This window comes from Vulpes lagopus, chromosome 7, assembly GCF_018345385.1.
Source record: "Vulpes lagopus strain Blue_001 chromosome 7, ASM1834538v1, whole genome shotgun sequence".
NCBI lineage: Eukaryota > Metazoa > Chordata > Mammalia > Carnivora > Canidae > Vulpes > Vulpes lagopus.
The window spans coordinates 31,946,734-31,969,544 of record NC_054830.1 but is presented as its reverse complement, the minus strand read 5'-3'; the positions used below and the strand labels follow the sequence as shown (position 1 = coordinate 31,969,544).

General features: G+C 37.8%; 1 long non-coding RNA gene across 26 annotated transcripts in view; it reads right to left on the bottom strand.

The window, feature by feature from the left end:
* LOC121494882 overlaps positions 1–22,811 on the bottom strand; it is a 364,318-nt gene that overhangs the window by 22,487 nt on the left and 319,020 nt on the right. For 22 of the 26 annotated variants that reach the window (XR_005988902.1, XR_005988895.1, XR_005988901.1 and 19 more), the window contains 3 exons: positions 21,228–21,264; positions 17,797–17,888; positions 12,575–12,685 (listed from right to left, as the gene is read on the bottom strand). This is a non-coding gene — a long non-coding RNA (uncharacterized LOC121494882). Of the gene's footprint in view, positions 1–12,574; positions 12,686–17,796; positions 17,889–19,628; positions 19,795–21,227; positions 21,265–22,811 lie in introns of all 26 variants that reach the window. The other 4 variants (XR_005988899.1, XR_005988909.1, XR_005988897.1 and 1 more) reach the window with 3 other exon arrangements.

The window sequence follows — 22,811 nt, the reverse complement described above, 5'->3', positions numbered from 1 at the left end:
TTGTAGGGAATTAACCGTTCTTGATTTTCCCCCCTGAGGACTTTTGACATGATTTTTTTTTCAAATGCATATATTTGTATATATCAGGGAATGAAATACAGAATTTAAAAAATATTTTATTTATTGGGGATCCCTGGGTGGCTCAGCGGTTTAGCACCTGCCTTTGGCCCAGGGCGTGATCCTGGAGACCTGGGATCGAGTCCCACATCAGGCTCCCTGCATGGAGCCTGCTTCTCCCTCTGCCTGTGTCTCTGCCTCTCTTTCTCTCTGTATCTCTCATGAATAAATAAGTAAAATCTTAAAAAAAATTATTTATTTATTTGAGAGAGAGAGAAAGAGAGTGCATGAGCAAGCGGAGGGGCAGAGAGGGAGGGAGAAGCAGACTCCCTGCTGAGCAGGGAACCTGAGGCAGGGCTTGATCCCAGGACCCTGTGATCATGACCTGAGCCAAAGTCAGCTACTTAACTGACTGAGCCACCCAGGTACTCCAAAATACAGATTTTGGCTAGCAAAATGATGCATCACATAGGCAAAACATTGATTGAATAATGAGCAAATGCCAAATGATGAAGCCATGAAACAAAGTAAACAGTATCACTAAAAGTCAATTGCCAACATGATTCCACTTTTTAACTTTGGTTTTCATGAGATTTATGGTCTGTAAGATTTTTAAGTAGGATTTGGAGGCAACCTTACCATTTTGACTGGGTTTCTATTTAATATAAAAGTCCTGCTCATATTCATCCAAGAAACATGGATGAATGGTTTCACAATGAAATAATTAGCTTATATTCTACAGAGCAGTGTTTCACAAAGCATAGATTCCAGGTGACAGCATCTAGTATTGGCTTTTTGTTTTTTCTGTTTTATTTTGTTTTTAACAATTATCTTTGGTTGATTATGACACAGGCAGTATACACAGACCATGATTTAGGATACACTGGTTTAGAGAAAGTTGATGGATTGGTTTCTGAGAACCACAGAAATAAGTTCAAAATGAGAAAGAGTGCTAGGCCCTGGGAATAGGAATTAGGGAGAATTTGTACTATGGGGATAATATTCAGGTAGAATAAAAACTTGAAAGTTTGAGTTATAGTCTGGATTGCTTCAAGTTTGCATTTTCACAAACCCAAACTGCATAAAATCCACCTGTCAAGACTTTCAGTTTTATTAACTCAACTTCAGTCCACAAATGCCCCTACAGAATCATGTTAATAGAAATAATCCTTTTAAGGAATTTACAGTTGATTTAGAGGGATAAGACACCCTCATATGAAGCTTGTGGATATCAGTATGGGCTAGCAGATAATTACTCATTGACGTATACCCCAGATATAATCAATGTAACAGGCATTCAGAAGCAGGAGAGATCTGGTCCAGCTAGAGGAGTTAACAGCAGGCCAGGTCTAAGGTGAGGGAATGACTTTACTGAGCTCTAAAACATGAAGGATGTATCTAGGAAGAAGGTGAGAATAGGCCATCACTTGTCAGAACCACACCATGAATTGTGCAGGAAAGCGTTGGTGTCATTAGACATTGGTTCTTAAAGGGTACATAACCACCAGGAGGCTTTTGGGGGATCTGGGGGCTAGGCATCCTATAATGTGTGAGATGGCACAAATAAGTAATGTTTTTCAGTCTTATATAACTTCCAGATATCCTGCTGGACATTCATTTGGTTGAAAAACCTGCATGTGATAATCTTAGGTAGAACCCAGATTAGATAGTTAATAGATAGTGGATGGATGGATAGATAGGTAGATAGATGATAGATAGAAAAATAGATAGATAGATAGATAGATAGATAGATAGATAGATAATAGATAGATGATAGATAGATAATGGTTTAATATCATTACATTTTCCAGCATTGCAACTACAGAGAGTAGGTTATAGTTGGCTCACCTTCAGAGTTTTTCCAAGCATTGTTCACCATTTCAGAAAATAATGTCATCAATGACAATACCACTTGTGAAAATTTGGAATTGAGTTTCAATTTAAATTGGTAGCTGTCACATTCATGGGAATTCTATGCATGTATATGTGAATGTTCTTATTTAGTTCTCATTTCAAAATGTTCAATGGGAAGGGAAAGAATAGACACATTCTGTGTATACTCTAACTTTTCTTAAATCCAAAATGATTTAATGTAAGTAGATGAAGCATCAATATGTCTTTAGCATAATTGTGCCTTAGTCCTTATATTTTAAAATATGCTAATTTATTTTATTATTAGTCCTTGTTTCTTTATTTCTCCTTTATATCGTAGTGAGGTCATCATGTTAATATTTTACCAATTGTGTGTAAATTGTATGCTACCAATTGTGTGTGGGGGGGGGTTGGTCATATAATCAAATATTCATAATACAGATTGTAAAGTTTGAGAAACATAAAAACTCCTAGATTAAGGATGAAACTAGAGGGTATTATGTTAAGTGAAATAAGTCAGAGAAAGACAAATACATGATTTCACTCATATGTGGAATTTAAGAAACAAAACAGATGAATATAGGGGAAGGGAAGGAAAAGTAAAAGAAGACTAAATAAGAGAGAGAGACAAACCATAAAAGATGCTTAACTATAGGGAACAAACAGGGTTGCTGGAGGGGAAGTGGGTAGGGGGATGGGGTAAATGGGTGGTAGGGATTAAAGAGGGCACTTGATGTAATGAGCACTAGGTGTTATTTGCAACTGATGAATCACTAAATTTACTTCTGAAAATAATAATACACTATATGTTAATTAAATTGATTAAAAAAAAAAAGACATCAAGCCTGAAAATTACAAAGGACATATTTCCTTAAATTTAATGTGGGTGGTGGTCAGGGAATGGGATGGGCATGGAATGGGGTTCAACCTTTGTTCATCTTTTGATCTTATCTCCCTAATGCCAAGATACAGTTTGCTCAGATACATCAATTTTTGTCTATTTTAACAAGAGGTAGAGAGGCCTTTAAATATCTTTTGCAATGTTTAAATAAGTTATATCAGATATGGATGTTTACAGAATAACAGACTTGACCAAGAAAATGGCTCCTATATGACGTCTTTATCAGCATTTTTCAGTAGATCAAAATGTTTTCCTAGTTGTTCAAAAACCACAGCATCAGAAGGATCTCCCCTGAGAAGATTTATCTCAATAAGCCATTTTAGTGATAAGTAAAGAATACAACCTAATAGCAGCCCCCACCCCCGCCCCAGTTTATGCTCTTAAACTCAGTAGAATTATTTTCCTTCTTTTTGCAAACTAAGTAATGCTAACCCCACCCTCTGACAGATAGTTGATGCTTCCCAGAACTCCACACTTCTCTAGAAACTATTCTTCAAGCAAGTCTGAAGTTCACTTAAACCAAACTTTGGCAAAAAGGAGGAATCTTGTTTCCTCAAGGACACAATCAAACAGCAAGTCATGTGAATAAAGTCTGTAACAGTTGGGGCTAGAAATTGTTCATAAATGTTATAGAATTGGTGTTAGTAATCCTAGGCCTAGTTTCCCAATATCTGAAGACAGCAGAATGTATTGTGGGGGTTTATAAAAGTCTACCAAGAGACAATAAACTTATTGCTTTTATTTATAAAACAAATGTTTTTTCATGTCACTTTAAGAAACAAAGGAATGAAGCCATAAAATCAATAGTGGTTGGTTATGGAAATACGAGTTGTGGATAGCTGTTAGGTGTTTAATAAAAGAATCATCTAGACTCAGTCTCAAACATCCTCCAATCATTATTTGAGAGGAGGTTGTGTCACAAGGGATAAATAACCAATGCAGTGCTCATTTTATGCTGGGGCTGTAGTCAGCTGCCATATTTGCTTCTCTTGGGCCTGCAATACCTGTTAAGAAGGGGGAGCTGATGCCATAAATGGAATGCAAAATAAATGAATAAAGCTGATCCATGGTGAGCATGCAGGTTTGACTGGACTGAGAAAAACAGTCATTTTCACCTAGGAAATGCTTTTTTGTAATGGGATACACTCAAGAATTTCTATCCAAGAGTCATTTTAGGATGGCTGCCTGCTGCTGAGTACATGAGAAAGACTAACTCGTTTTGGTTTGGGTTTTGGTTTTCTAGGAAGTTGTTTTGGCATTATGTAAACATTGGCTAACATTTTCAACTGGGCAATAGTCAACAGTATGGTTATGTTTAAGAGCTTGGGCTTTGCAGGCTTAATAGACTTGCGTTTGAAACCACAGGCTTGGAAAAGTGAATGTAAGAGCAAGAGCAATGATAATTACCTTTTGAAAAATATTAAACATAAATAAAATTAGAGAAAATAGCAAAATAAACGCTCATGTACCCATTACCCAACTTCAGACATTACTAACATTTTTGAGCAAGTCACTTAACCATGTTCTCATCAGTAAAGTAAGAATAAGAATTGTCATGTCCAGGAGATCTTATAAGGAATAGCATGTATGACCTTTTGGCATAGAGGCTGGCATATATTAATAAATGCTTTGAAAAACTTATTCACGTTTAAACCAAGGATATCCTTGGGGTAAAGGCACTACAACTATGTTGAACAGAAAGTAGGAAATTTGTGTTTTACTGGTGTTCAGAACTTCACAAAGCATATAAGCCCTAGACATGAAATGATTAGATACTTTATTAAAGAAGTTACACCCAAATAGTGCAGGAATCCAATGCTTAGCTAACTAGGGTTGTAGCTCAGTGAAAATTGCAAATGACCGTGAATGGCCAAAAAAAAAAAAAAAAAAAAAGCTCCTTGGGGAGATGAGACTGTCCTTGAAATAACAATGGGTACAGTAAAACAACAAGTTTATAGCTAGACAATCTTACCCCAAGGAGAGAATAATCTTTTTCCTTAGGTCTCTGGGCCACCAGCACCAGATGACCTCACAGTTAAGAACAGTCCTGCCATTTCCTCTTGGCTATTCTCACAGGCTTTTGTGGCAGTGAGTAAAAACATTCTTTTAGAGCCAGAAATGCTTGTTGCACTCAGGGCAGAATGAGAAACTTTCTGCTGAGCTTCAGGATTCAGAATGATTAATTTGCAGAAAACTCTTGAGGGCCAATTAGATGGGGCTCCCCTTTTGGAGAGGCGATAGGCAAGGCTAGTTTTGGAAGTTGAAAAATGAGGTGGGTACCGATGCTGCTTTGCAGAGCAGCTTAAAAAAAAAAAAAAATACTCCTAGGGAGAGAAAAGGTAGTTTCACACTTGATTTGCACGGGCCATAGTGATGTTCAAAGAGTCAGTGAATGGGCTACACAGGTATAGCATTTATAACATCCAGAACTAGTTTTTAAAGTTTGGACCCCAAAGTAAGTTAATTTAAAAAGGGGAGTTACACCATAGAGTGCATGCTTTTAGGTCTCAGATCTGCCACTTAAACTTTGTGACCTTGGGCAAATTTCTTAATCTATGCTGGTTTTAGTTTTCTTGTCTATAAAATGGGAATGCTAATAGTGTCCTTTCCATGAGGTTTTTACCAGATAAAAGAGATAATACACATTAATGCATGTACACTGTTTTTAAATACTAAAGGTAAAGGTTTAATCATCATACTCATTACTACTAGTATTCTCATGAGTTAATTAGCAATTTTACAGGATGGAGAAATTTTTCTGAATGACTTTTCTATTGCCGTTAACTTGGCATTAGGTGGATGATGAACTTGATGTGAAAATATCATGCATTAATTTTATGGTCTCCTTGTACCAAATTGCAGAAAATACATGCATAAATCACGTCTCTTCCCTTTGGCATCCAATCTGTTGACTCTACTTCTACTGTAAACAGTGAGTCAATGCTGTATCTGGCAGGATGGGAGTTTAAAAACAACAACATCTGATTCTTTTTGTTTGATCCTAGCCTAGGGCCTATTCCTCAGTAAGTGTTCATGACTGATTAGTTGAATGAATGAATGAATGGTACACATTTTCAGTGTCTATTCTGGTTGTTTTTCCTAGGGAAACATATTAGGCCATGCTTTGTTTTTTTTTCCCTTATGTTTGTTTTTTCTGCGGAATCTTAAATAAAAACAAGTAATGAGGTGAGTTATAAAACAAGGAGAATATGTATTATTCATTACTTGTTTTTATTTAAATAGAAGCTAAACAGTAAAAACTTGAATTTTAAAAAACAACTCCAACATGCTCCTTTTTGAAAGAGTACGACATGGATAGAAGAAGACGCAATCTGTAGAGAATGGACTTAAAATGGATTTACAAGTTCTTTAGAGGGGCTAGCATAAATAAAAGCCCAAATTCCTGGGATTTCAGGGTAACTTTTGGAAACCAAGGCCATCTTGTCAGCTTGCCCCTCTTTATTCTTCTTTGTCTTTGTGTGCCCCACTCGTCACTGGTTCAATGCATTTATTGTTTGATGTGAGTTAGGCACATAAACTGAAGAGTTTATCCTTTACAATCATATTTCAAGGTACCTATTCTTATACTTATTTTATCCGTGAATGAAAAATGAATCTCAGATAGGTTGAGCATCTTGTCCAAGGTCACGCAGCTGGTAAGTTGCAGAGCCAAGCTGGTTTATACACCTGGCTCTGAATCCCAAATTCTATGTTTCCTGTTGAGCAAGGACTGATTTGGGTCAGAAAAAAAAATTCCCACATAGACATTCAGGCAGACTCCTCATGTAAGTTAAAGGGCTTCTGTGGTCCTTATATTGTCTTTACCCTCCACTGGCCTAGTCAGTACATCTTCCCTTGATTGTCCATTCTCCAAGGGTCACTGAGAAAAATAAGACCAGGACCTCTGACCTTGTACTCTTGAGATCTCCTTTAGTGACACTAGGAGACAGGATAGCCTGTTCCCCTTCTCTTTTCTCTTCCTTCACCAAATTATCTCTCATCATGGTCACTTCTACCTTCTTAAATCCAACAGACATTCCTCAGTCTTCAGTTTAGTTGACTTCTGAACAGTGCTTTCATGATCAAGTACAGCTGTCTCCCTTCCCTTGGCTTCAGGGCACAATTTTTCCTGATTTTTGTCCTAATACTACTTGTCTCTCTTGTGGGTTGGCTCACCTTCTATGCAGACATTAAATGTTGGAGGTCCTATGCCTTCTCCTCTTTTTATTCTAATTTCTCTCCCTGGTGATCTCATCCACCCCCATAGCTTCATATCATACATATTCTCAGATGACTCACAATTTTTATCTCCAGTCTTGATCTCACCACTTAACTCCAGACCCATATATTAACTGTCTACTTGCCGTCTTTTGAATGCTTCAAAGGGACCTCACACTCAGCAAGTCCAAGACTGAGCTCATGATCTTCTTCTCTAGGCCTGGTCTTTATCCAGACTCTCTCTCAGTGAACAGTAGCACTGTCTCATTGCTCAAGTAGAAGCCAAGGAACTATTCTCTCCCTTAACCGTCATATTCACTACCAAGTCCTATTAGTTTCATCCTCCTAAATCTCTCTTGAATCCATCTAAACAAATGCTATATACCTTCTGATCGGTCTACCCCCATCCACATTGGCCTCCCTGCAGCATTTTCTCTACCCTGTTGCTAGAGTGATCCCCGCCCCCTGCCCCGGCCATATAAATTGGGTTATGTCACTCCCATGCTTAGAATCCTTCAATAATATTTTTGTTCTCCTTAGGACATAATCAGAAATCCATCCCCTGGCCTACCAGATGCTGTAGAGTCTAGGGCAGTGGTTCTCAAAATAAGTCTAAGAATGCATCAACAGCACCCAGGTGTATGTTTTCAAATACAAAGTCTTGGCTCCTACTCTAATCTAATATATCAGAAACTCTGGGGATGAGGTCTAGCAGACTATGTTTTAGCAAGTCCTCCAGATGATTATGATGTGTATACTTAAGTTTGAAAACCACTGTTCTAGAGCTTACCTACCTTTCTGGCTATGTCTGGCCTCTTGCTCTCACCATTCCATCCTCTTGCAGATTTTTCTTCCCATTCCCTCCTATAGCACCATGTTTCCTTCTACCAGAGGACCTTTAAACAGCTCTTTCCCCTTTCTGGAAAGCTCCTTCCTTTTCTTCTTCCCTGGTTAGTGTCCATTTTTCCTTCAGATATTAGCCTAAGAAAGTTGATGATGACTTATTCCTCCTAATACCATATACTGCTTCTGCATAAAAAATAGTTGTATTTTTTCTCATTTGTCTGGTTATTTATTAACGTCTGTCTCTCCCACTAGACTATAAACTTCAAAAGAATTGGGACAGTATCTGGTTTTCTTGTTATTGTCTGCAGTGTCTAGTATCAGGACAGAGCCCATGCTCAGATGAATGAACTTTCAGTATCTATAAACTGTTTGAGAGCACAGACAGACTAGAGTTCTTATGGTAAGCTTTCAGTGCCTTCATCTTATAAAATGGTATACCTACCTCATAGGTTTTCTGAGACAACTGAGTGAGGTACTGCATGGATAAAACCTAGGACAGAGCCAGGCATACAAGTCCTTGATAAATGTTAGATCTGATCATCATTATAATTGCAGTTCCACTGTTATTATTATTGCAGTTTCCAAAAACTGACTACAACCAGAGAGATTCTTAGAAGAATGTGTTTTTAAATTATAAGACAAAAATCAATGTCTCGTTTCTTTTTCTCCAAAATTTATCTGCCAATATATTTGCTCTAGGAAATTCTTGTTAGCCCTGTCATTTTTTTCTAATGCCACTCAGTTGTTTACTTAGGAAATAATTAGGGAGCACCCACATGTACCCACATGCACTAGGTTCTGGGGCTGTGGTGGTGCCCAAGATGGGTGTGGCTCTCATAGAGTTGACAGTATAGTGGGAGAAAGGGTATTAACTGTCTAGTGGAAAACTGTTCACCACAGTGCCAATAAATGATACGAAGAAGTATAAGGTCCTATGTATGTGTTTGAATTTAGGAGGCCAAGCCTAAGTGGGGAAAGGGTTTCCACACCAAGCTCACCTTTGGATCACACGTTGAAGCTGCCTATACGCAAAGCAAACCAACCAATTGGAGTACATGGCTGCTTATGATGCAAAACAAGTTAGTGAGGCTGATGTTTTGCTTCCACTCTGAATCAAACTGGTCTCTGTGTGTGTTAATTCTGTGTTGTTCTTACAAACAGGGTTTCCATGAAAACCAGCTACAAGGGGAACAAAAGAGAAAGGCTAGCCAGGAAGCTTGCATTGTTAACGTGTTTCCCAGGTGCTTTATATGCACACTTAGTGGTTGAGAACTATTCCTTTTTAGGCCCTCTGCCTGATTTTTCTTTAGCTGGCTCTGATTTCTTTACCACCCTGAACACCTGGGGCCAACGCTCCTTTTCATAGCAGTTTGAAAGCAATCCTTTCTCTTCTCTTTACTCAATTTGGTCCAGGTCTTAATCTTTGAACAGCATCAAATATTCATTGCCTTTGACAAAGCTGAGGTTGGAGGATCCAGCATTTTCAAAAGCAGGTCTTGCCTTACCATTGGTGATCCAGTGAGCCTTTCAGCAAGACTGACTCTAAATCATCCAGGCTCAATTAGTTTATTTCAAAGAAATATCCAGGTGTTGTTTGACCTTCAAACATATGGACTGCGGGAGTAAATGAAAGGCTCGCCTGTTCCCATAATGCTGAGGGAACTGGATGGGGTAATTCTTTTTCATATTCTCTGAGTTTTGTGGAGGGATTATTAGGTTTGGGTTAAGTGAGTTATTTACTTTAGCAATATGCTCAGTGGTGGGCTGCATTTGCGGTGCTGAGGGAACAGCCAGGTGTGAGCTGTCAGTAAGCACCAGTAAAATAGTGAGAGGTATGGAGAAGGCTTTTGGGCCACGGGGGTACAGCACGAACTCTGAAACTTGGGGGAAGTAACTCAGGGCACAATTGGAGGTAATAAGGTAGATGTCTGGCTGAGCTCTGAATGCAGGCTTCAGCAATTCCTTACTGTAGGAGAGAATTGGGTATGGGATCCTTTTTGCCTTTTCACTTTTTCCCCGGCACAGGGGGTGATTGCTATCCTCAGACGCCTGTCTTTGGTTTGGTTTAAGAGGCTATTTTATCCAGAATTGTCAGAGCTTAGTGCAAAGGCCTATTTCTGCAGCCTTAACAGTTTCTAAGAATTGGGGCAGAGTTGGAAATAATTGTCCTGTGGCCAGGAGCGTGGTTTTAAGAGTTAGACCAGGTTTCAAATCATGATTCATCCTGCTTGCTTAGTTGTATGATCTCAGACAAGCTACTTAATTTCTCTGAGCCCCAGTTTTCTGGGGGTATAAAACGGAGCTGTTAATTCTTTTTTGAACCTTTTACAAAGTAATGTTTAAAAAGTATTTTAATATGCAGCCAAGCAAAAAGGGATTTAATGGTCAAATACATTTGGAAAACTCTTTAGACATTTTTCCTCTCTTGGATTTGATAATGCATATTGTCAGATGAAAGTCTCTGAGAAGCTCGGAAGGAAACAAATCTGTTTAACTTTGTTTCATCCAAAATGTCAAAGTATATTTGAGTTCATGAACTTTCTTCTTTCTTTTGTAGAAAATGGGAGTGGTGTTTCATGAAATACAAACAACCTCATAGGATTGTTGTAAGATTTACAAATTTAAGATGAATGCTTCCCATGATGTCTGGGCCAGAGTAAGTGGTGAGTATTATGGTTTTACGATTATTATTAATGAGGGGTTTTGGTCTCCAAAACAGAAAACTCTAAATTTGATATACCTGATTTTGATCACAGGCACTTTATCAGGGCTTACCCATTGGAAATGTAGAGATTTTAGCTGTCAGTTATGGCTAGTGGTTGAAGTTTATTGAGTGCCTACCATGTGACAGGGTGTACCTTAGATACTTTAACCAAATCATCACTGTATTTAATGGCCACAACTGCTTAACAAGGTAGGTATTATTCTTCTATTTATAGATGTCAAAGTTGAAGCTCAAGCCCAAGTTTGTATAGACACTCAACAGTGAAACTGGGAATTTTGCTTGGATTAGTCTGGTTCAAAGTTATTTAAACTCTATCAATCTTTCAGGGTCTGTGAAAGCACCAGGGATCTGGGGGAGAAATTTGCAGTAGTCTAATTGAAATCAAACACTTGACCAGCATGAGGCAATGCAGGACTCAATACTTTGGAAAAGTCACATTCTAGCCCTACCAAAAATCTTTCCTGTGTGGAATTGACCTCCTTCTGTCACCTCAAAGTCTTGCATTTCTTCCCTTTGCCCAAAGCGCTTCTTCTGTATCTTCTTTCTTGGCTACTCTCATTTCTTTTTCAGTCCTTTACCTTGTCTGTCACCCCATCAGACTGTGAGCAGGGATTAGCATTGTATCCTGAGGACATAACACATTGTATTCCACAGATACTATTGCTGAATGAACAATGTCATTTCAAAACCTATTATTTTTGCCTTAGAATAAAAAAAGAGTAGGAAATTAAGGCTATTATTTAATAAATATCATATCTGTGATATACAAGAGTCTCAAAACATGGTTTCATGGAATTTTTGGCAATAAGAATGTTGAAAATTTCTGTGTAGAACAATGCCTGCCACTAAACTATAAGGAAAGCTTTGGACGATAGTGGAGCTTGTTGAAAATGGCAGCCTAATTTTGGCTGCGTCTTGAAGGTGGCTACAGAATAATGCATTGCTCTGCAGATTCAGAAACTCACTTTTAACAGATCTCTATCTTGAGGGAAGGGTGGCATTTGTAATTTAGCTCAAAGAAACCAATTCACTTGAATGCAGCTTAGTTATCATGGTTACTGTCTGGGGCTTACTGTCTATGGTTACTTCTTTTTCCAAGCTGTGTCCTAAGCATATTACACATTACCTCTCATTTATATGATACTTCTTTAAAGTACTGGTTATTACTTGCATTACAAATGAGAAGGCATTAGCTCTGAGAAGTTTTGAAAATTGCCAAAGACACATAGCTAGAAAGTGGCAGAGCAAGGATTTAAATTCAGGTCTGGGGGCACCAGAGTGGCTCTGTCTGTTAAGTATCCAACTCTTGATCTCAGTTCAGGTCTTGATCTCAGGATCGTGAGTTCAAGCCCCATGTTGGGTTCCATGCTGGGTGTGGAGCGTACTTAAAAAAAGTAGATAAATTCAGGTATGTCTCTGAAACTCATTCCCTGCAAGGGCCACCTTGTTATCTAAGATGGGAGCTTCCTTTTTTTCATGGGAGTTACATTGCTAATGTAATTGGTACCAGACATGGATGTGTAAGTTCTTTCTGAAAATTAACCTTTGTGACAGAAGGCTATATAGTGACCTCAAACTAAAATTCAAGGCAACTGTTGTTTTAAAGCTTTGTACACCCAGCCTTTTCAGGTTACTGGGTCATCTTCCTCAATGCCAAGAACATTTTGATGGTAACAACAAGGAGCAATTGTTAATATCCAAACACCTATTTCCTTACTTAATTCTGAATCCATGCTTAGTCTTTGAAATCCAATTCTCTTTACGTTCCATCTCTTTGCTTGGGAGTACTCATGTTAGGCTCATTCTAATTCAACATTATTTATCGTTCTGCATGCAGAGAGTCACCCTGGTCTTAAGACCCTGACTGACTTTCTCAATGGTTGATGGATTATTTTCTGCAAAATTTCCATAGATGAATTCTTTCATGCATTTAGTTTTGATTTTACCTACTTTACCAGAGTGGCATATCTGGAAGGCAAGGAGTAGATGGGAAAGTTGATCTTAGGCTGTCCTCAAAGACTGACATATCCTCAGTTATGTATTGTGGTAGTATGTTGGCGAGACAGCTGTTTTGGTTAACATGAAAAAGTGTTGAGAAAGAAACACTAAAGCAAAGGGCATATATGTTCATTACATGATAGAAAATCATCAACCAGATAATGGGAAACTAGAAAAGATAACTGAAGTCTGTCACCATTTGTGATGCTTATTCCTCCCTTGCAAATGCCACAAGCCTCTTTAAGCCCCTTACTATTGGAACCTAGTGATGCTGCCATCTGGTTGTGACAATTACGGGAGCGAATGGGTGCCAAGCCCCTGGCCCAGGGCAGAGCACACAGCATAAAATCAATAAGTGGTGATATTAATTCTGTCCATTTCAATTCTGATGAGGTGATCTATTCTAATTTGGCTTCTACATCCTAAAGGTATAATTGGGTACTCAGGCTCTTTTTGATTAACTATACAGGGGCCAGTTCCTGAAAGAGTCGACATTCCCAGGCCTCTTTTCTATTTAAATAAAGGGACTCATCCTCCTGTTACAGAGTTCTTCAAAAGTTTGCTCTGAGAATCAGCATATAAGATTCACTTGGGGCACTTTTTAAAAAAGTGTTCCCATCTCATACCTACTGTACCTATATTTCAGAGGATGAGGTGTGGATTTCTATAATTTTAAGAAGCTCATCAAATGAGTCTTCCTATCAAATTTTTAGCTTTAAAATGACTATCTGTAAGAGGCCAAGATGCAGAGGAGTAAGGAACTGGAAGAAGCCTGGGAGATCATATAATCAGTTCATTCCCATCATTTGACAGATGAGCACACCGAGGCATGGAAAAGTACCCAAGTAGTTGACAGAGCTCAGAGAAGACCTCCCTGTAGGTTTTCTCAGATCTTTTCTAGATGTCCAGGACAAAAATCCTTTTTCTTGACATTCCCTTTTCCTGTTAGGAAATGGATTTGCATCATAAGGCTATATTTTATAAGGAAGAAATGGTAACTTAGTTAAGTCCTCCTGGCAGTGCCATCCCCCTTGAGAGTTTCAAATAGTAGCATTTCAATTAACCTGTTCAGAATTCCTTGGTAATTCTCCATTGTCTTGACAGTAGGGTTCATGTGTCTCAAGAGTACATACCCATGGCTGTCTTCACTTCTCCATACCATATGTTGTCCCCCATAACTCTAACTGTTTTGCTCTTTACTCTCCAGATACTCTTAACTATTTCAGTTCACCAAATAAACCATATTCTTTATTCTTCTGTTCTCTCTGCAATATTTTTCCTAGCAAAGCTCTCTTCATTTTTTTTTACATGTCAGATGTCAGGGTTATATTGTGCCTCTCAACCCCAACTGGGAACATTTCTCTGACTTCCTGAGTGTGGATGGCAGACACTTCCAGGTGCTACTTGGCATCCTGTACCCTTTGCAAATTAATTGATAATGTATCACAATTGTTTTGGTGCTTTTTCTCCTTAACCGTATTTTAACCTCCATAGGACAATAATCATGTTTTATGTGGTAGTAGCACACATAGTACACAGTGCCTGGTACAAAAGAGGCACTCAGTAAGCTATACACTAAGTAAATGGCAGGATGATCATCAGGTTCACATGCCAAAATGTTTAAGCAAATAATGGTCTGCCTGGAATAATGATAACATTAGTAAATGGTAGAAGGTGCGATGGGTTAGGGCAAGCTGGGATTGATCATGAAAAGCTTTGGTTTCAAGTGAATGATAATGATTTGCTGATGGGGGTGTGTGAAGAAGATGCCTGTGGCAGCTGTGAGGAACACAAGTAGGAGTCCGAAGAGACTAGAAACCACACAAAGATTGTGATGTGGCTCCAGTAGTCCAGACTCAAGGCAGTGAGAGTCAGAAGCAGGATGGTGGCTGCAGGAATGAGGAGAAATGAATGAATCCCAGAAATGCTACCATGAAAGAATCAAGAATGCTTCATAGAAGACAGTACAAGAGTGTTCCTAAGGGTATCTTTTTTTCTTTCATTGGTTCATTAATTTACCAACTCGACAAACATTGATTGAGGTAGGAAGCATTGGGGGTTAAACAGTGAATAAAACAGGCATGCTCTTTGCTATTCTGTAAGTGAATGAGACAGATAACAGATAAGTAAACAGAGGCAAAAAGGGTGCCAACCTAATATAACCAATGGATAATGAACCTCATGAATGAAACTGAATAATTGACATAAAACACATGGCACGGTGCTTGATATACATTAAAAGCTCAATAAATATGTTCACATCCCTCTACCAAGTGTATGTTACCTACCAAGTTCTATGTCCTGGGCTTTGCAAATATTAAATAGAACCATCTTGCAAGAAGCTGTGATTGTCCTTTTTTTTTTAAAGACAAGAAATCAGAAGCTAAAGGAAGTTAATCAATTTCCAATTCCCAGAGTTATCAGAAAACTCAAGGTATGCCCAATCCCTAAATTCCATTTTCTTTCCATTATCACAATGTAGTTGTTGCTAAGTAGTAGTGCTATGACAGTCTGCTTTGTGGTGAATCTGGTAGGCTTTGGATTTATATATCCATACAAGTAGCTGAAAGAGCTAGCAAGTGTCAAGCAAATGGCAACAATTACATATGGCCCAGTTACCCACATCCAGGTATGTCCAATGGCATCATTGTTCCCTACCTTCCAACAAACCTCTTTGAATTGAGAGGAAATTTACATATAGTGACATTTTAGTGACTCTTTCAAGAAAGTGTTCACTTATTTATGTATGTATTTTTAGAAATCTTGGGCTATAGAGAAAGCACCTATAGTATTGCTCAACTAAAATTCTGGATGTTTGCAGTGGTAGGATAGAGTATAAGTGTTGTAGATCTGGTTGGAGACTTTTTTTTTTTTTGCCACTTACTAGACTATGAAATTGAACATACCACTTAATGCCCTCTAAGCTACATTCTCATTACTTATAAATAATGAAGATACAGGAAGACAACAATAGCACCTATCTTAGAGCATATTTAGGATTGAATTAGTAAAAGTAAGTAAAATTGGTTCTTAACTGGTGATAACTTGCTTCTTCAGGAGGTACTTGGCAATGCCTGGAGACATTTTTGTTTGGCACAACTTGGGAAGGGCTACTGGAATCTGCCAAGTAGTGGCTAAGGATGTTCTGAAACATCCTGCAATGCATAGATAGTCCTCTTGGCAAAGAATTATTCAGCCCAAAGTGTTAATAGTTGCCGAGGTTAAGAAACCTTGGTCTATATCCCAGTACCTGCTCTGTAGCAATATAAAAACAAAAAAACAAACCTCCTAAAAGCATCCAGAAATATGGGACCCTTGGAAAATCCCTTTGGAAGCACTGAGATCTATGACACTGAGACGAAAATACACCTGAGGTATTAAGTATTTCAGTTTTCATTTAATATTTTGAAGTCATGAAACATGTACTTCCATTCCATGATTGGGGGTTTGAGGTGTGGAGATTCTTTGTCTGTTGTCTGGGAGTTTCCCAAGAAACTGAATTTGCATTTGATTGTGAGCTCTGATTTTTCATTTCAGGAGCGGCTTACTCTACAACATTACTTTTGGAAAGGGAGGTTTATTTGTTTTTAAGTATTCTTTTTGTAATTTAAAAGCATCTTGAATTAGTAAACCAGTTATTTTCCAGGCCTGTAAATGTTTTCAGCATGTTGCCTTAAGTTTGCCTGAGTCAGCACATAATATTGCATGTTGGAAGACCTCAGTCAAAACCATTTCCTTAAGATGTTGGTATTTTTCTTTGGGGTTGTGATGTTTGGGGGTGCTCATTCTGACAAGAGAGCATGTTTTTCTCCCAAACCTCCACATTCATGGATGTGGTGGGAATTGTGCTCAGGGCAAGCACACATGCACCACAATTTCAGACTAAAGAAAAGAATAAAGAAGAGAATCACAAGTGGTCATTTAATATTTTCCCCTGATGTTGGACTCTTGCTTACTTCTAGCCAGGAGTCAAACCATAAGGTAAATCCTCCAACCCACGTTTTATGAGAGACAATAAGAGAGTACTTGGAGTTACTACTAAAAAATTCTTTTTTTGTGCTTCGAAGCCAAATGCTTTTACAAGAGGCAGAGAAAGGAAAAAAAAAAAAAAAGAAAAAAAAAAGAAAAGAAAAGAAACAAAACCACGGAGTCAAATTGATGAAAACCAGTCAAAATATGGCCTTGTTGTGGCTGTTACAGCTACCCTGGCTGGTCCCAAAACACAGAAGGCTTCTTCAGGCATGGCTCTCAACACTGATTGAACCAGATTTCTGTGTCAACTGCTTGAAAGCTGCAGTCCTGCACCACATATTTCCTGAGAGTATTCTTGAAAATTATCAGACCTGTTTTGTTCATTACCAGGAGCCTGAAAAATGACCTGCAAACATGGCAGCAAGGCTTTCTACAGCCAATAGAAGCTGACTTTTAAACAAATGTCCTCAAAGCTTGTGAATACATCATGTAGGGGTTCGGGCCTGGGGGTAGGTCTCCTTCATAATAACTCCCTGGAAATCTCCACTGGCCCCTGAGGATGGAGAACCTCCCACCTAAAATCTGCTAATTTAAATAAGCCCTTAGACTGAGGTGGACACTTGACGGGATGAGCACTGGGTGTTTTTCTGTATGTTGGTAAATTAAACACCAATAAAAGTTAATTTAAAAAAAAAAAAAAAAAAGGAAAAAAAATAAATAAATAAATAAATAAGCCCTTAGAACACATGGTTTGTCATCAAGGAGCAAGTGCGTTCATTCCTTGTCTTTATTTTAAACAGTATTTATTGATACAGAGGACAGAGAAAGACCTACTTTTCCTTTTTATGTTAAGAAATCTGAATTCTGCATCATGAAATCATCAGCTTATACCTTGTGAGGATTGAAAAGGAAATAGCTCATCACCCAACTCAGTTTTACGGAGAGGCTCCTAAGATCCCTAAGCTCATTATGCCTGGATGGGGAATGAGAGAGCCCCAGCCAGAGGGCTCTGTGCTATAATACATGTGGCAGTGGAGGTCTTATTTTGTTAACTCTTCTCTTTGTTGTTTTCGGCTAAGACTAGACTGCTCAGCTCCTATTTCTCCTGATATTGCTAACAGTTCATTTATAACCCTTACCCCCTTCCCCACATCTGACTTTAAAGAACCTGAATTCATTTAGGCCCTGATGAGTGGTAATTATTTACCTGTCAGACCCCAGCTGGACTGTATCACCAAAGCTGAGTCACATAGTGTTGCTTCCAGTGACTGCTTCCAAACAATTAAATTGGAGAAGCACCTGTGTAAATATGTAATATTTGGCGATAAGAAAATGATTAGGCAACAGAAACTGAGCCGAACCAGTGAAAAATAGTGAATATTTTCCCCTGGAGGCTTTTCACATATGCCTTTTGGCATTTCCAACCTCAAGAAGAAGGTCAGGTTATTTTCCCACCGCTCCTACACCTTGTTTGGTTGGAAAATATAGCTAATCTGATATCATCAGATGTGATTTGTTTGCAAACATTAAAATTTTAAGGAAATCATTTTGTGTGTAAGCTGAAAGAGAAGTTGAAATAGAGTGACAGACTAACCAGCAATTTTCTTTTCCAAAGCCAAACTATGTATCTCCATAGAGAAGCTGACAATTGAAACTCAGATAATGATATCTGTTCTTATTTGTACTTAGGGTTTCTGTGATGAGATTCAAAGTGCAGGAGGGTGGAAAGAATGAGAGTTCCTGTAAACAGAGCAGGAGATGAACCCCACAACATTACCACCCAGTAGAGATGTGGGACTTTTAACACGTTTTGAGCCTCGGGTTCCAAATCTGTAAAAAGGACATAATTTCTGACTTCACATGCCATGCCATGTGAAAAGTTCCATTCTCATTGTCTGCTTAGAAAACATTCACTGTGCTCCACTCCATGACAATAGACTGAAAAATCCATTATCTCTGACCAGTCTACCACTTAGAAATCCATAGTTAGAACTATTAGTGATTTTTTAAAGTGTTTTTTGATGAAGATCATTTATCAGGAATAAGAGGTACTACCAGAAAGTGATTCTAAAATTTCTTTCTTATATTTCAAAAGGTACCTTGCCCTGCTTTTGGAATTTGTTCCTTCTTTAACACAAATTCATGTAGGCTAACTATAAGAGATATCTGTTCAATTCTATAATTGGACACAGAAAGATATTGACCCTACCTGACCATCACTTGATTGTTTGCTGTTTTGTTTGACGTGGCTGGTATTTTTAGCTGAAGGACATCCACAGGTGGTTTTTCATGGACCCACTCCTGTTGTGTTCCTTGTGCAGTTAGGGATGTCACTTTGTACAAAGATCAAACCCATGTCATCTCTTCCCAAGCTCTGTGATCTTGGGCAAGTCAGGTATTATTTGTGTTTCAATTTCTTCAATTGAAAAATGAAGAGGATGATAACTGATGCATAAGGTTATTTGGAGAATTCAGTGAGTAACTATAGAGAACTTAGAACAGTGACTTGAACAATTGTAGTTGTGTTTGCTATCATATGGGACTAATGTAGGCAGCTAAAAATAGAGTTGGTTGAAAGAGGTGGTGTGCATAATGGAGTGTTCAAACCCTCAATCAATTCTTCTCCTCAAGTCAAAAAGGTCAGTATGAAAAATTGCATCTTCTTTCATAAAAGTCATTCTTAATTTCATTTAGTTTGAATACAATGTTTTATTTGTGAATTCTGAATTAGACAATGAGAAGTAAGAAAGCCTTCCTTGGAATGTTACTAATTATTCAGAGAGGCAGTTCCTGTTGTTTTTTGACCTTGAGTCTAATTGAGATAGTCACTAGTTTTTAAAATCCACAGAATACCATTCACTGTCTGATATTAAGTTGATATAAAGGTAAGTAAGGGGATAAATAGCAAAAAGTCATAAAAAGTCGATGTTATTTACTAGCACTTTTAAAGTAAACATTTTGAAATAGGCATATGAAATGTTTGAGGACATAGGCATATCTCACTCTGCAGCACTAAGAACTGAAGTTACTCAAAGTCACCTGATCATTTTGTTGATGTCCTCTTCTATTTTTGGTGAACTTTTTGTTTGTTTGTAGAGGTGTTTTGCTACCATAAAAATTGAGCCTCCTGAATACTCCCACAATTCCTGAAGCCAAAAGATACACTTAAGCTGTGACAGCAGAGGTAATATAGATTTGTAAGAGCCTGTGAAAGGAGTTATACATGCAAAATTTAAAGATAAGAAGAATCACTTTACTTGGGGTACATCCTTTCCCTTCCTAATCTGTTAAGCAAATTGATTAGTGTTAAATGAAAAGATGTGGTAGGGTGATTTGCGTTAAAATAGGAAAAGCACTTTGAATTATTAAGCTGCCTACACATCTTAAAAATAAATTTACTCTGAAATTCCCATTAGATCTCACTGGATTCACTGAGCAATATGGCTTCCCTGTTTTGTTTAACAGCTATATATTCCCAAGGGTGTTAACTCATTGTGTTGGAGTGAGCTTTAATGTGCTTCTTCCCTGAGGCCTTATCACTTATCTGGAATGTTGATTAACTCTGTACATCGATATACCATGGTCCAATTGAGTAAGCTCTATGATAAGCATCTCAATAATAACACCATAAAATCTAAGCAGAGAAATAGGTGGTGCACTGATAAATAGAAGTGCATGTATTGAATTATAAAAATATATTTTCCCTTCTGCAATTTCAGAGCCGCAGTTTAAATACCTAAAGTTGCTTTCATAGATATATCAATGCATAATTCTCTCAATTTGCTATATTTTTAGTAAACATTCTTCCAGTTTTTCTAGGAAGTTAAATTATTATTCTAATACTCCATTTTTTGTCACTTATTTATAATTAGCCTTAAATATTTTTCATCTGGTTTAAATATTCTTCTAGCACCTCTTACATCTGACTTCCTGGTCAATTCCCACTTAAATTTCTGCAGCTGCAAACTCTCAGGCAGCTATTGATTCTGTGTCTCTTTGCTAAAGGTTACTAACTTCATCAACATTAATGCTATAAATTACATCTGTTAAGATTCTCTTATCATTGCTAGCTGACAATGTACTTTTGTTTCCTGGCTGTTCAGTGTTGCTGACATTTATTGTGTCCATTACGCTACAAAGACTATTGGACTGAATTATTCCTGGATACGATTTCCCATTGACACTTTCAGCTTCTGAATCATGACCTGAAACCAAAAATCTGATGTTTTTGGCAACAACACCCACAGTCTGTATTATTTTTGGTCCAAAGAGGCTTTCAGAGCATCTAAAGCATGTTGAGTCTTCAAACTTCTTTCTGCCTCCTTTCACCAATGCATAGCATTCAGGAGCACACACTTGGGATAATATCCTTAGTCTGTTGTGTTTAGAAGAAAATAGAGTTGCTAAAGATCTTCATAAAGAACAACTAACTTAAGCATTATGGCATTACTATGAGCTAGAAGATCATAGATTTGTGGGTCTCTATTGGTTTACCCCAAAAGTTTCATGAGTCTTTCACCTAATTGGGGATATTCTGCAAAGTTTTCTCTTTGCACAACTGAAAGCATTTGTAAACAAGATGACAGCTATCACTTATGTTGGTCATGAAACGTGATGAGGGCAGGGGCTAAAACTTACCAAGACTAGGAAAGGAGAGACATCAAAGATCATAAATCTGAAACAAAAGAAATAGCAAAAAGATATATGATACAAAGTATATATAGGCAGAAACCTGAATAACTTTGCTCCATGATTATATAAATAAATATATTTTAAAGTTTATTGAAATACAATTACACACTACAAAATGAATGTGCCCATTTAAAATACTTAGTTCAATGAATTTTGATACATGCATGAACACATGTAATTAACACTCAAGTCAAGAAACAGAAAAATGTTTTTATTTTATTTTAATTTTTTTAAAGATTTATTTATTCATCAGAGACACACACAGAGAGGCAGAGACACAGGCAGAGGGAGAAGCAGGCTCCTGCTAGGGAGCCTAATGTGGGACTTGATCCCGGGACTCTGGGATCAGGCCCTGAGCTGAAGGCAGACCCTCAACTGCTGAGCCACTCAGGCATCCCAGAAAAATGTTTTTAAAAGACTATTTATTTCTTTAGCACCAGTGAGGAGGGGAAGGGGGAGAGGGAGAGAGAATCCCAAGCGAACTATGCACTGAGCGCAGAGGGAGAAGCAGAGCTCCATCTCATGACTCTGAAATCGTGACCTGAGCTGAAATCAAGAGTCAGATATTTAACTTACTGAGCCACTTAGGTGCTCCAAGATACAGAAAATTTCCAGCACACTAAAATATTCTCTTCTGACCCTGCCCAGACAACTTCCTGACCCAACCTCAGCTGCCTTTACATTTCTGTCAATATAGACTAGGCTTAGATGTCTATATAAATGGAATCCTGTGGTATATCCTCTTTTGTGTTTGGCTGCTTTCACTCAGAAATATATTTTTGAGATTCATTCATGTTGTATATATCAACACACATTCATATATAAATATGCTGGCAGACTGTGTACTCATATTTTTTTTTGTAGATTCATACATAGGAGATGAATTGATGGGTTATATGGTAAATTTATGTTTAACTTTATAAGAAACTACCAAAGTGTGTTCTAAGATATTTATACTATTTACACTCCCACCACCAATGAGTAACATTTCCAGCTGTGTATCCTTGCCAAATCTTACTAATGTTCCTCTTTTTTTCATTTTAGCCATTTTAGTGGGTATTGAGTGCTTTAAAATCACATTTCTGTGGTGACTCTGATTTGGAATATCTTTCAGTGTTTATTGGCCACTTAGATGTTTTTTAGTTTGTGAGGTATAATGTTCAAATCTTTTGCCCATTTAAAAAATTAGATTGTATTTTTATTGAATTATGGCAGTTCTTTTTATATTCTGTGTACAATTTTATGTTTATATTATGAATATTTTCTTTCAGGCTTCAATTTGACATCTTTTTTTAATGGTGTTTTTCAGTAGCAAAATGTTTACTTTTGGTGAAATCCAGTTTATCAATTTTTTTAAAAGATTAATTAATTAATTAATTAATTAATTTATTCATTCATTCATTCATGAGAGACACAGAGAAAGAGAGAGAGGCAGAGGGAGAAGCAGGCTCCATGCAGGGAGCCCAACATGGGACTCAATCCCAGGTCTCCAGGATTACGCCCTGGGCTGAAGGTGGCACTAAACCGCTG